We start from the raw sequence: 12,802 nt of genomic DNA, 5'->3' as shown, positions 1-12,802 counted from the left end.
TATATATATATATATATATATATATATAGTGCCTTCGGAAAGTATTCAGACCCCTTCACTTTTTTCACATTTTGTTACGTTACAGCTTAATTCTAAAATTGATGAAATTGTTTTCCCCCTTCATCAATCTACACACAATACCCCATAATGACAAAGCAAAAACAGGTTTGTAGAAATGTTTGCTAATTTATTAAAAATAAAAAAACGAAAATAACACATTTACATAAGTATTCAGACCCTTTACTCAGTACTTTGTTGAAGAACCTTTGGCAGCGATTACAGCATTGAGTCTTCTTGGGTATGACGTTACAAGCGTGGCACATCTGTATTTGGGGAGTTTCTCCCATTCTTCTCTGCAGATCCTCTCAAGCTCTGTCAGGTTGGCTGGGGAGTGTTGCTGCACAGCAATTTTCAGGTATCTCCAGAGATGTTCGATCGGGTTCAAGTCCGGTCTCTGGCTGGGCCACTCAAGTACATTCAGAGACTTGTCCCGAAGCCACTCCTGCGTTATCTTTGCTGTGTGCTTAGGGTCATTGTCCTGTTGGAAGGTGAACCTTTGCCCCAGTCTGAGGTCCTGAGCGCTCTGCAGCAGGTGTTTATCAAGGATCTCTCTATACTTTGCTCTGTTCATTTTCCCCTCGATCCTGACTAGTCTCCCAGTCCCTGCCGCTGAAAAACATCTCCACATCATGATGCTGCCACCACCATGCTTCACTGTAGGGATGGTGCCAGGTTTCCTCCAGACGTGACGCTTGGCATTCAGGCTAAAGAGTTCAATCTTGGTTTCCTCAGACCAGAGAATCTTGTTTCTCATGGTCTAAGAGTCTTTAGGTGCCTTTTGGCAAACTCCAAGCAGGCTGTCATGTGCCTTTTACTGAGGAGTGGCTTCAATCTGGCAACTCTAGCATAAAGGCCTGATTGGTGGAGTGCTGCAGAGATGGTTGTGCTTCTGGAAGGTTCTCCCATCTCCACAGAGGAACTCTAGAGCTCTGTCAGAGTGACCATTGGGTTCCCCTCCCTGACCAAGGCCCTTCTCCCCCAATTGCTCAGTTTGGCCGGGCGGCCAGCTCTAGGAAGAGTCTTGGTAGTTCAAAACTTCTTCCATTTAAGAATGATGGAGGCAACTGTGTTCATGGGGACCTTGAATGCTGCAGAAATGTGTTGGTACCCTTCCCCAGATCTGTGCCTCTACACAATCCTGTCTCGGAGCTCTACGGACAATTCCTTCGACTTCATGGCTTGGTCTTTGCTCTGACATGCACTGTCAACTGTGGGACCTTATATAGACAGGTGTGTGCCTTTCTAAATCATGTCCAATCAATTGAATTTTCCACAGGTGGACTCCAATGAAGTTGTAGAAACATCTCAAGGATGATCAATGGAAACAGAATGCACCTGTGCTCAATTTCGAGTCTCATAGCAAAGGGTCTGAATACTTATGTAAACAAGGTATTTCTGTTTTGTTTTTTTAATACATTTGCAAAAAGTTCTAAAAACCTGTTTTCGCTTTGTAATTATGGGGTATTGTGTGTAGATTGCTGATAATTTTTCTCCATTTAATCAATTTTAGAATAAGGCTGTAACGTAACAAAATGTGTAAAAAGTCAAGGGGTCTGAATACTTTCCGAAGGCACTGTATATTTTGAAATATGTATAAAATATTTATACATTTTTGTATATTTTCCTTTATTATTTTCCCCTAACCCTCCCCTAATTGGAGTAAACTAATGGACAACAACACTTAGATTTCTACTTCCAGCTTATACATACTATGTACATTTGACGGAAACAGTATATTTTTTCAATAGTTATCTTTTGTTTGTTTTTAGTCCCATCCTTTAGCTACTCTCAATCCCTCCCATGTACTGTATCTCTGAAGACCATCCAGTTTTGATTTCTATTTTTCATATACCGTGAGGGAAAAAGTATTTGATCCCCTGCTGATTTTGTACATTTGCCCACTGACAAAGAAATGATCAGTCTATAATTTTAATGGTAGGTTTATTTGAACAGTGAGAGACAGAATAACAACAACAAAATCCAGAAAAAAGCATATCAAAAATGTTATAAATTGATTTGCATTTTAATGAGGGAAATAAGTATTTGACCCCCTCTCAATCAGAAAGATTTCTGGCTCCCAGGTGTCTTTTATACAGGTAACGAGCTGAGATTAGGATCACACTCTTAAAGGGAGTGTTCCTAATCTCAGCTTGTTACCTGTATAAAAGACACCTGTCCACAGAAGCAATCAATCAATCAGATTCCAAACTCTCCACCATGGCCAAGACCAAAGAGCTCTCCAAGGATGTCAGGGACAAGATTGTAGACCTACACAAGGCTGGAATGGGCTACAAGACCATCGCCAAGCAGCTTGGTGAGAAGGTGACAACAGTTGCCGCGATTATTCGCAAATGGAAGAAACACAAAATAACTGTCAATCTTCCTCGGCCTGGGGCTCCATGCAAGATCTCACCTCGTGGAGTTGCAATGATCATGAGAACGGTGAGGAATCAGCCCAGAACTACACAGGGGGATCTTGTCAATGATCTCAAGGCAGCTGGGACCATAGTCACCAAGAAAACAATTGGTAACACACTACGCCGTGAAGGACTGAAATCCTGCAGCGCCCGCAAGGTCACCCTGCTCAAGAATGCACATATACAGGCCCGTCTGAAGTTTGCCAATGAAGATCTGAATGATTCAGAGGAGAACTGGGTGAAAGTGTTGTGGTCAGATGAGACCAAAATGGAGCTCTTTGGCATCAACTCAACTCACCGTGTTTGGAGGAGGAGGAATGCTGCCTATGACCCCAAGAACACCATCCCCACCATCAAACATGGAGGTGGAAACATTATGCTTTGGGGGTGTTTTTCTGCTAAGGGGACAGGTCAACTTCACCGAATCAAAGGGACGATGGACGGGGCCATGTACCGTCAAATCTTGGGTGAGAACCTCCTTCCCTCAGCCAGGGCATTGAAAATGGGTCGTGGATGGGTATTCCAGCATGACAATGACCCAAAACACATGGCCAAGGCAACAAAGGAGTGGCTCAAGAAGAAGCACATTAAGGTCCTGGAGTGGCCTAGCCAGTTTCCAGACCTTAATCCCATAGAAAATCTGTGGAGTGAGCTGAAGGTTCGTGTTGCCAAACGTCAGCCTCGAAACCTTAATGACTTGGAGAAGATCTGCAAAGAGGAGTGGGACAAAATCCCTCCTAAGATGTGTGCAAACCTGGTGGCCAACTACAAGAAACGTCTGACCTCTGTGATTGCCAACAAGGGTTTTGCCACCAAGTACTAAGCCATGTTTTGCACAGGGGTCAAATACTTATTTCCCTCATTAAAATGCAAATCAATTTATAACATTTTTGACATGCGTTTTTCTGGATTTTTTTGTTGTTATTCTGTCTCTCACTGTTTAAATAAACCTACCATTAAAATTATAGACTGATCATGTCTTCGTCAGTGGGCAAACGTACAAAATCAGCAGGGGATCAGATACTTTTTTCCCTCACTGTATTTTCAACTGTGCTGTGATGTTTCACAAAATATCAGAACCTTTCTATTCTCATAGTTTCTAAAGATTGTAAATTAAGGATAAACATTTTTGCTAAGAGTATTATTATATTATTGATCGATATTCAAATCACCCAGCAGTGCTATTTGCAGAGTTAGCTCCAGGTAAATGTTGCAATTCTTCAGCCATTCCTGAACCTGCGACCAAAAACAAGCTACATATGGACAGTACCAAAACAAATGATCTAATGATTCTGTCTCTCCACAGCAAAATCTGCAGAGCTGGGATGGTTGTATCCCCCATATATATAACATTCTATTGGTTGCAAGAATTTTGTATAATAATTTAAATTGAAACATTTGAAGTTTTGAATCCAGCGTCGTTTTGTGTATCAGTTCAGAAACCATGTGCCATGGAATCAGTACATTGAAAATCTCCTCCCAACTATTTTGCTATCTATATGGCACAGCTGTAAATGTTTTGGTCCTTAAATGAAACTGGTATACTTTATTATTCACCACAATTTTCTTCAACCAATTTTGGTTTTTAATGCAGGGCCGACAGACAAGTTCCTTACTTTCTCCCCCTTCCACTTGCCTACTAATCTGCTAGAGAACCAGTTCGGATTTAAGTATAACTTTTCTATGACTGAAGCCTTTAGTGAGAGGTCTAATGCTTTAATATTTAAAAATTTCTGCCATCCGAATTCATATTCATTATATAAATAGGCCCATTTAATTTTGTCTGGCTTACCGTTCCAAATAAAATCAAATATTTTTTGCTCACATCATTTAAAAAACAAGTCGTTAGGTGTAGGCAAAGCCATAAGCAAATAGGTAAACTGAGATATGACTAAAGAGTTAATCAGGGTGGTTTTTCCACAAATAGACAGGTATTTTTCTTTCCATGGTAGCAAGATCTTATCTATTTTTGCTAATTATCTATTAAAATGTATTGAAGTGAGATAATTTATTTATTTCGGGATATGAATACAGAGAATGTCCACTTCACCGTCAGACCATTTTATTGGGTAAACTACACGGTAATGTAAACGTTTTATTATTGAGTGATCCAATACATAATATAGTACACTTATCATAATTTGGTTGTTATCCAGAGAGGTTAGAAAACTTTTCTAGATCCTCTATGAATCTGTGGAGGGATCCAAATTGTGGAATTAAAAGAAAACATGAATCATCAGCGTACAATGACACCTTTGTTTATAAGCCCTGGATTTCTAGCCCCTTGATATTATTGTTGGATTGGATTTTAATAGATAACATTTTGATGGCCATAGTAAATAGATATGCTGATAGTGGACAACCTTGTTTTACTCCTCTTGACAGTTTAATACTTTCTGAGAAGTAGCCATTATTTACAATTTTACACCTAGGGTTACTATACATAACTTTAACTAATTGTATGAGAGATTCTCCAAAATTGAAATATTCCAGGCATTTATATATAAATTTTTGGTATACCTCAACTGGTATGCCATCCAGCCCTGGAGTTTTCCTGGACTTAAAGGCTTTCATTGCATCATGAAGTTCCTCCTCTGTAATTCAGCCTTCATGTGAGTCGTTCTGTACAGCGGTTAATTGTACATTATCAATAGAAAAAAATCCTTACAGTTAACTTCGGTTAGTGGAGATGGAGGAGACTGAAACGAAAACATATGCTTAAAGTACTTTGCTTCCTCTTTCAAAATATTGTTTGGGGAATCATTGGTGACTCTGTCGTTTGGAACAAGTTTCAGTATGTTATTTTTGGTAGCATTTCTATGTTAAAGATTTTTTAATAATTTAATGCATTTTTCCCCATATTCCATCCAGTTCGCTTTATTTTTTATAATATATTACACTTGATCTTTATTGAATAAGTTCCAACATTTATTTTTGTTTTACCTCCAACATATTCTGTGCCTCTATGGTACAGTTTTTATTACTATCTATCTGTACCGTTAGTCCCTCTATTTTCTTTGTTAAAAACCTCTTAAGGATCAGACCCTTTCTTTCAATTTTCGCCTAAAATGACATACCCAAATCTAACTGCCTGTAGCTCAGGACCTGAAGCAAAGATATGCATATTCTTGATACCATTTGAAAGGAAACACTTTGAAGTTTGTGGAAATGTGAAATTAATGTAGGAGAATATAACACATTAGATATGGTAAAAGATAATACAAACAAAAAAACATGCATTTTCTATTTTAGTTTTTGTTCCATCATCTTTGAAATGCAAGAGAAAGGCCACAATATAATATTGCAGTTTAGGCGCAATCTAGATTTTGGTCTCTAGATGGCAGCAGTGTGTGTGCAAAGTTTCAGATTTATCCAGTGAAGCGTTGCAATACTGGACTATTTTGTATGAAGTCTGCCCAGATGTGCCGAATTGGTCAATTGATACATTTTCAAATACATAGCTATAGAGAACATACAAAAATTATAGGGTAATACAAAATGTAAGTTTACACACTCCCAGGAATGTCATACATGATGGATCATTAGCTTATTCACTAACTTTTACACATCTAGATGGCCGGGCAGGGTGGGTGTGGCGCCAGAGACAGCAAAGGTTCAAACTGTAGAACACAGTTCCTACATTTGAATATAAAAATGGATTTTATCAAACAAAACTATGCTACATTTTATCTCTGGGACCCTCAGGATGACAAATCAGAGCAGGATTACTGAATGTAAGTACATTATTTACCTTCAGAGGTGAATGTATCAAACCAGTTGCCGTGATACGTTTTTTGTTGTTGTGCACTCTCCTCAAACAATAGCATGGTATTTTTTCACTGTAAAAGCTACTGTAAATTGGACAGTGCAGTTAGATTAACAAGATTTGAAGCTTTCTGCCCATATAAGACATGTCTAGGTCCTGTAAAGTTTGCTGTTACTTACAACAGTCATGCTAATCACATTAGCGCACGTTAGCTCAACTGTCCCATATACGGGACACCGATCCCGTAGAGGTTAATATGAACTCTTTTGACCTAAATTGCTTTTGTTTTAAAGATGAGTATTGAATTGCATGACCTCTAAAGGTACATTTAAAAGTGTCCCATACAATAAGGGGATCTGCTGTACCTATGTTATGTCGGAAAAAGTCAGTTATAAATTATTTTGTCCTGGTTAAAAACAAGTTGTCATCCAATAGGCTTTGATTAAATTTCCAATATCCTCGCCCACGTGGAAATTCTGTAAGAGTAATGTATATGCCAATTATTTGATGGTCAGACCGCATTCTCTCCCCTATCAACACTTTTTAAACTTTTGGTGCCAGCAAGAATGACATAAGAAAGTAGTCAAGACGGCTATCTTGATTGAGCCTCCCCCATGTACTGTATATCTCACTAGGTCAGGATATTTAAGCCTCCATATATCCACTAGTTCCAATATATCCATGATATTCGTGATTTCCTTAAGTGCATGAGGGTGATAGCTTGAAGTGTGATTTCCTTTACGGTCCATTGAGGTATTTAAAACCATGTTATAATCTCCCACCATAATAATAGAGTCTTGTATTGCTTATAGGCTTGATAAAATATTATATATATTTCAAAGAAGTGTGGATCATCATTATTTGGACCGTATAGATTAATGAGCCAAATCTGTTTATGGTCCAATAACACATTCAAAAGGATCTATCTACCTTGTGGATCTGTTTTAACAATTTGCACATTCGGATCAAAATGATTGTTACTTAATATCATCACCCCTTTTGAGTTTCTTTGCCCATGGGAGAAGTACACTACCAGTCAAAAGTTTGGACACACCTACTCATTCAAGGGTTTTTCTTTATTTTTACCATTTTTTACATTGTGGAATAATTGTGAAGACATCAAAACTAGGAAATAACTCATGTGGAATCATGTAGTAACCAAAAAATTTTAAAAAAATCTAAATATATGTTATATTTGAGATTGTTCAAATAGCCACCCTTTGCCTTGATGACAGCTTTGCACACTCTTGCATTATCTCAACCAGCCTCATGAGGTAGTCACCTGGAATGCATTTCAATTAACAGGTGTGCCTTACTAAAAGTTAATTTGTGGAATTTCTTTCCTTCTTAATGCGTTTGTGCCAATCAGTTGTGTTGTGACAAGGTAGAGGGGGTATACAGAAGATAGCCCTATTTGGTAAAAGACCAAGTCCATATTATGGCAAGAACAGCTTAAATAAGCAAAGAGAAAGGACAGTCCATCATTACTTTAAGATATGAAGGTCAGTCAATACAGAACATTTCAATAACTTTTAAAGTTTCTTCAAGTGCAGTCGCAAAAACCATCAAGCACTATGATGAAACCGGCTCTCATGAGGACCACCACAGGAATGGAAGACCCAGAGTTACCTCTGCTGCAGAGGATAAGTTCATTAGAGTTACCAGCCTCAGAAATTGCAGCCCAAATAAATGCTTCACAGATTTCAAGTCACAAACACATCTCAACATCAACTGTTCAGAGGGGACTGTGTGAATCAGGCCTTCATGGTCGAATTGATGCAAAGAAACCACTACTAATAAGAATAAGAGACCTGCTTGGGCCAAGAAACATGAGCAATGGACATTAGACCGGTGGAAATGTGTCCTTTGGTCTGCAGTCCAAATTTGAGATTTTTGGTTCCAACCGCCGTGTCTTTGTGAGACGCGGTGTGGGTGAACGGATGATCTCTGCATGTGTTCCCACCGTAAAGCATGGAGGAGGTGGTGTTATGGTGTGGGGGTGCTTTGCTGGTGACACTGTCTGTGATTTATTTAGAATTCAAGGCACACTTAACCAGCATGGCTACCACAGCATTCTGCATCGATACACCATCCCATCTGGTTTGGGCTTAGTGGGACTATCATTTGTTTTTCAACAGGACAATGACCCAACACACCTCCAGGCTGTGTAAGGGCTATTTTACCAAGATGGAGAGTGATGGAGTGCTGCATCAGATGACCTGGCCTCCACAATCCCCCGATCTCAACTCAATTGAGATGGTTTGGGATGAGTTGGATCGCAGAGTAAAGGAAAAGCAGCCAACAAGTGCTAAGCATATGTAGGAACTCCATCAAGACTGTTGGAAAAGCATTCCAGGTGATGCTGGTTCAGAGAATGCCAAGAGTGTGCAAAGCTGTCATCAATTCAAAGGGTGGCTATTTGAAGAATCTCAAATATAAAATATATTTTGATTTGTTTAACACTTTTTTGGTTACTACATGATTCCATATGTGTTATTTCATAGTTTTGATGTCTTCACTATTATTCTTAAATAGTGAAAATAAAGAAAAACCCTTGAATGAGTAGGTGTGTACAAACTTTTGACTGGTACAAGCTCAGTTTTTCCATCCCCGAGCCCAACTCAAGAGAATACTTGATGTGCGAATGCATATACAGTTGTAGCTGTTTGAGAAGGCATGCAAAATTGAGCAAGAATGGGGAGATTTGATTAACCAATGTCTAGTCCTAGCTGATGGGGCTCAGATACATCCCACTACCCTGAAACACACACATGCTGGTCCCCCGTTGTGAACATTTTCCCAAGAATCTCTGTGCAGTCAGACCTTTAGATTATTTTGTGCCACCAGGGCCACAATAATTTGCCCCCTCTCTGATTGTCCGAGTGTGACCCCCCCTCCCCATTGGTTACTGCAGCTAGTGTTGCCAGCACTGCCACTACCTGGGTGGGGGCACACCACCGGAATTCCCACTGGCTAGGTACAAGGTCGTCAAGGTTCTTATTAGCAGCTTTGAGAAATGTATTGAATATTATGCTCACCCATCCGGGGGCTTTGGCTTTGTTGGACCAACGCTGCCAGGCAGACTCTTGAGGGGGCAGTGCTGGTTTAGTGGGTCTCTGACCGCGTTTATATTTCTGTCTTGGCTGCATATAGGCTACTTGCAGTAGGCCTGTAAACAGATAAGGACTTCTCCTTAGTGTGTGGGTCGCTCAGGTGGGTGTCTAGGGATTAAGGATGGGGACCGTTCCATCATGATAGGACAATAAATAAATAAACTATATTTATAGTTTATTTAAAAACTTTTCCCAACACAAAAACACACCCCACCTTCCATGCCTTCTATGTCCTCTGTTTGCAGTGTTTTTATCCCTACCATGTTGATTCCTACCTAATTTCAGGCTTGTGAGTACTTTTTTGTTCCAGTTCCTTATATTAGAAGATGTATTATTTCAACAATTATACTTTCTTCTAATTCTGTCTATTATCTATTTATAAAAACTATAAATAGAAAGTTGAATACTAATTATTTTTCAATATTCCCTATCTTGAATGGAATAGTGTATTTGTAGTTAATCTTTTAATCAATTGTTGTATTTGATTGTTTTCCTGTTTTATTTTTATTACAATCCCTACCAAGGATAGTATTGTTTGTTCCATTATTTGACTCCTCTATGGGAACTTTGTATTATTTAGAATAGCCATGGAGTAGTCTTGGTGTCTCGGAACAGTTGGTTATCAATGTACAGTTTATCGACTATGACAGCTATACGTTTACCTTTAAGTCTATTCACCTTGAAGAGTGGGTACAGAACTTTGCGCCGTTCTGCAATTTCCTTCGGGAACTGATCATTCATGCTTATTTTTGTGCCAGTGAGTCTTTTGCCCAGGCTTCTAACCATTATATTATCTTTAAAGGATGCAAATTTGGCAACGATTGGGCGCTAGTATCGCTGTCCTCTCTGTCTGAAACGGTGTACACTTTAGAGTTTGAATTTGTCGACAGTATCACCTGGGATTTGTAGTGCTTTAAAAAGGAATTCTTTCACCACACTTTCAGGATCTTCACCCTCAGTTTCTTTAATACCAGTAAGTACCAGGTGTTCTTGCATTGATATAGTCTGTATTCCAAGTAAGGCTTCTCTCAGAAACATGTTCTCCTTTTTAAGTTCTTTAATGTCCATTTCAATAGTATTGACTGTACCTTTTAGCTTGTTTCTTTCTTTCTCCATTGTCGCAGCTTTTTCATCACTCATCCCAAGGCTCGTCTTCATCTCCTTTATATCTTTACTGACTAGTTCAAGTATGCCCAATTTATCATTTATCGACTTTAGCAAGTCAGTTTCTACACTTACCATTCCCGTTGGTGAAAAGCATAAATCATCTGTGTCCGTCGAGTAGTCTTGTTTTCTTTTGGGGATTGGTTCTCCATGCTTACTCTCCAACATGTTTTGGTGTTGATTGTATTGGTGATATTGGTCGATACATTTCTCTAGCCTTATAATTTGTTTTCTGTTGTTATCCAGATTGAAGGTTATTACCCCCGAATATGTGGAGTGAAGTGATAATATTTAGTCTAATTTACAGATATTGAATATTACATTTTTATCTTGAAGCATTCTGCACCGCTGTCTTCAGTCCGCCATTGAAGCTTGCGACGTGTTAATAACATAAACTATATGTAGGCTACTGAGCTTGTCTCATGCTTTTAATATTTAGCTAGCAGTCTCCATGGAAATTCACTATTACTTGTGCTAATTGTTTTGGCGCCACCTTGAGTACTAAGCCGGTAATACCGTAAACCCCAGGATGAGAGAAGGATGGTATGACAATATGAAAATCTGGATAAGGCCCAACCCTAGCGTGCATATTTCCAATAGCACGCTAGGGGATTTTATCTTTAATTTGCGGGCTGAGCAATTAGCCTATACCCGGTTCATACAGACATTGGCAAGGCAAATTCAAGGACTTTTTCAAGCACTTAATTGTAATTTTCAATCTTACTGCAGAATTAGACGTTCATCCATGTTCTCCAAACGTCAAATTTCGAAGTTGCTCCAAACGTCCAATTTCAAAGTGTTTTTGTTGCTCCTGTGGCTCTGTATCGTTCCATTTCTCCAAAGGTCAAATTTCGAAGTTAAGGATTAAGTTTAGGAGGCACTCACTCTGAATTTTGAAGTACCTACATTTTATATTTAATTGTTGTAATAGCCTATAGAACAAGCAACCTAAATTAAGGCTTAAGGGCACAAGCCAAATCATCTTCAATTACATTACACTGCAGTTTGTTTTTGACTGCAGTGTAAACAACAAAGCAAAAGTCCAATAAAGAAATGGAAGAGATGGAATGAAAGGAAAAGAGAAGTGAAAGAGAGACAGACAGTGGTGGTGTGAATGTGTAAGGATTTAGATGCCATTCTCAAACCATCAGGAAGATGGAAAAATGATATGTCATCATTTTGAGGACAAAACAACCCTGCAACACAGCAAATAAGTATCCTTTTGAAAAGCCAGCAAAACGTGTATTTGTGTCAGGAACAGTCAGCATTTTTGGGATAGACAGGATTGGAGTACTTTTCACACATTATGTAATTGAAGAGATAGCTCTGCCTCTTGTGTAACTTTCTTATCAACTAATCCAACATATAAGGCGGATTCCTTGTCACTGTGTTCAGGCTAAATGGGTTTAGAGCAGTAGCGGGGCCTCAGCCCTATAGCTGCATTTGGCTCTGCCTGCTCTGGTTGGCTCGCCCCCTACTCTTATGACAATTAGTTTGTTCTCCTAAGAGATATGAGTCGGCAGCTTGACTGTTCTCCTAGGCTTTGAGAGGGGATTGATTTATCCACAGATTCACCTTTACTAACTGTGTCAGACAACAGACATAATAATGATAATGATGAGGGTAATTATCATTGTCTTAGGCCTGCTTGGTTGATTGGCATTGGACATTTGATTTTGGACTGCAATTACAACCACTCATAATGCCTCCTGTCGATCCATTTTAGCATGGCTTGACTGTATATTTTAGCATGTTTTAAAGCCAAACTGATTAAGTCAGAAGCACTACCCAACAAGTTGCTGTTTTCCATAAAAACATGTTGTTGTAGAAATAGGGCGCACTAAATCATGGTCTGTTGGGCAGATTTTTTACTCCAACAAATGCCTATTGAGCATAGTGAATCAATCAGACAAACGCCAACAAACACAGAGAAACAAAGCACAACAATTAGACATGTTTGGCATTTGATGGCCAAAGTGTGCAAGTGCCTTTAGTTTGTTTATCGCAAAAGCATTTGTTTTAACTTATCATAGGGAAATCTGTTTGTTTTTCCCCTAGATCTAACTGAAAAGGGGCTTTATTGTATGCATAAATAATACCTGAGTGGAAATGTACAGTCGTGGTCCAAAGTTTTGAGAATGACACAAGTATTGGTCTTCACAAAGTTTGCTGCTTCAGTGTTTTTAGATACTTTTGTCAGATGTTACTATGGTATACTGAAGTATAATTACAAGCATTCCATAAGTGTCAAAGGCTTTTATTGACAATTACATTAAGTTTAT

Source organism: Coregonus clupeaformis, chromosome 25 (genome assembly GCF_020615455.1).
Source record: "Coregonus clupeaformis isolate EN_2021a chromosome 25, ASM2061545v1, whole genome shotgun sequence".
Lineage (NCBI taxonomy): Eukaryota > Metazoa > Chordata > Actinopteri > Salmoniformes > Salmonidae > Coregonus > Coregonus clupeaformis.
Note: the sequence above shows the minus strand (reverse complement) of the source record.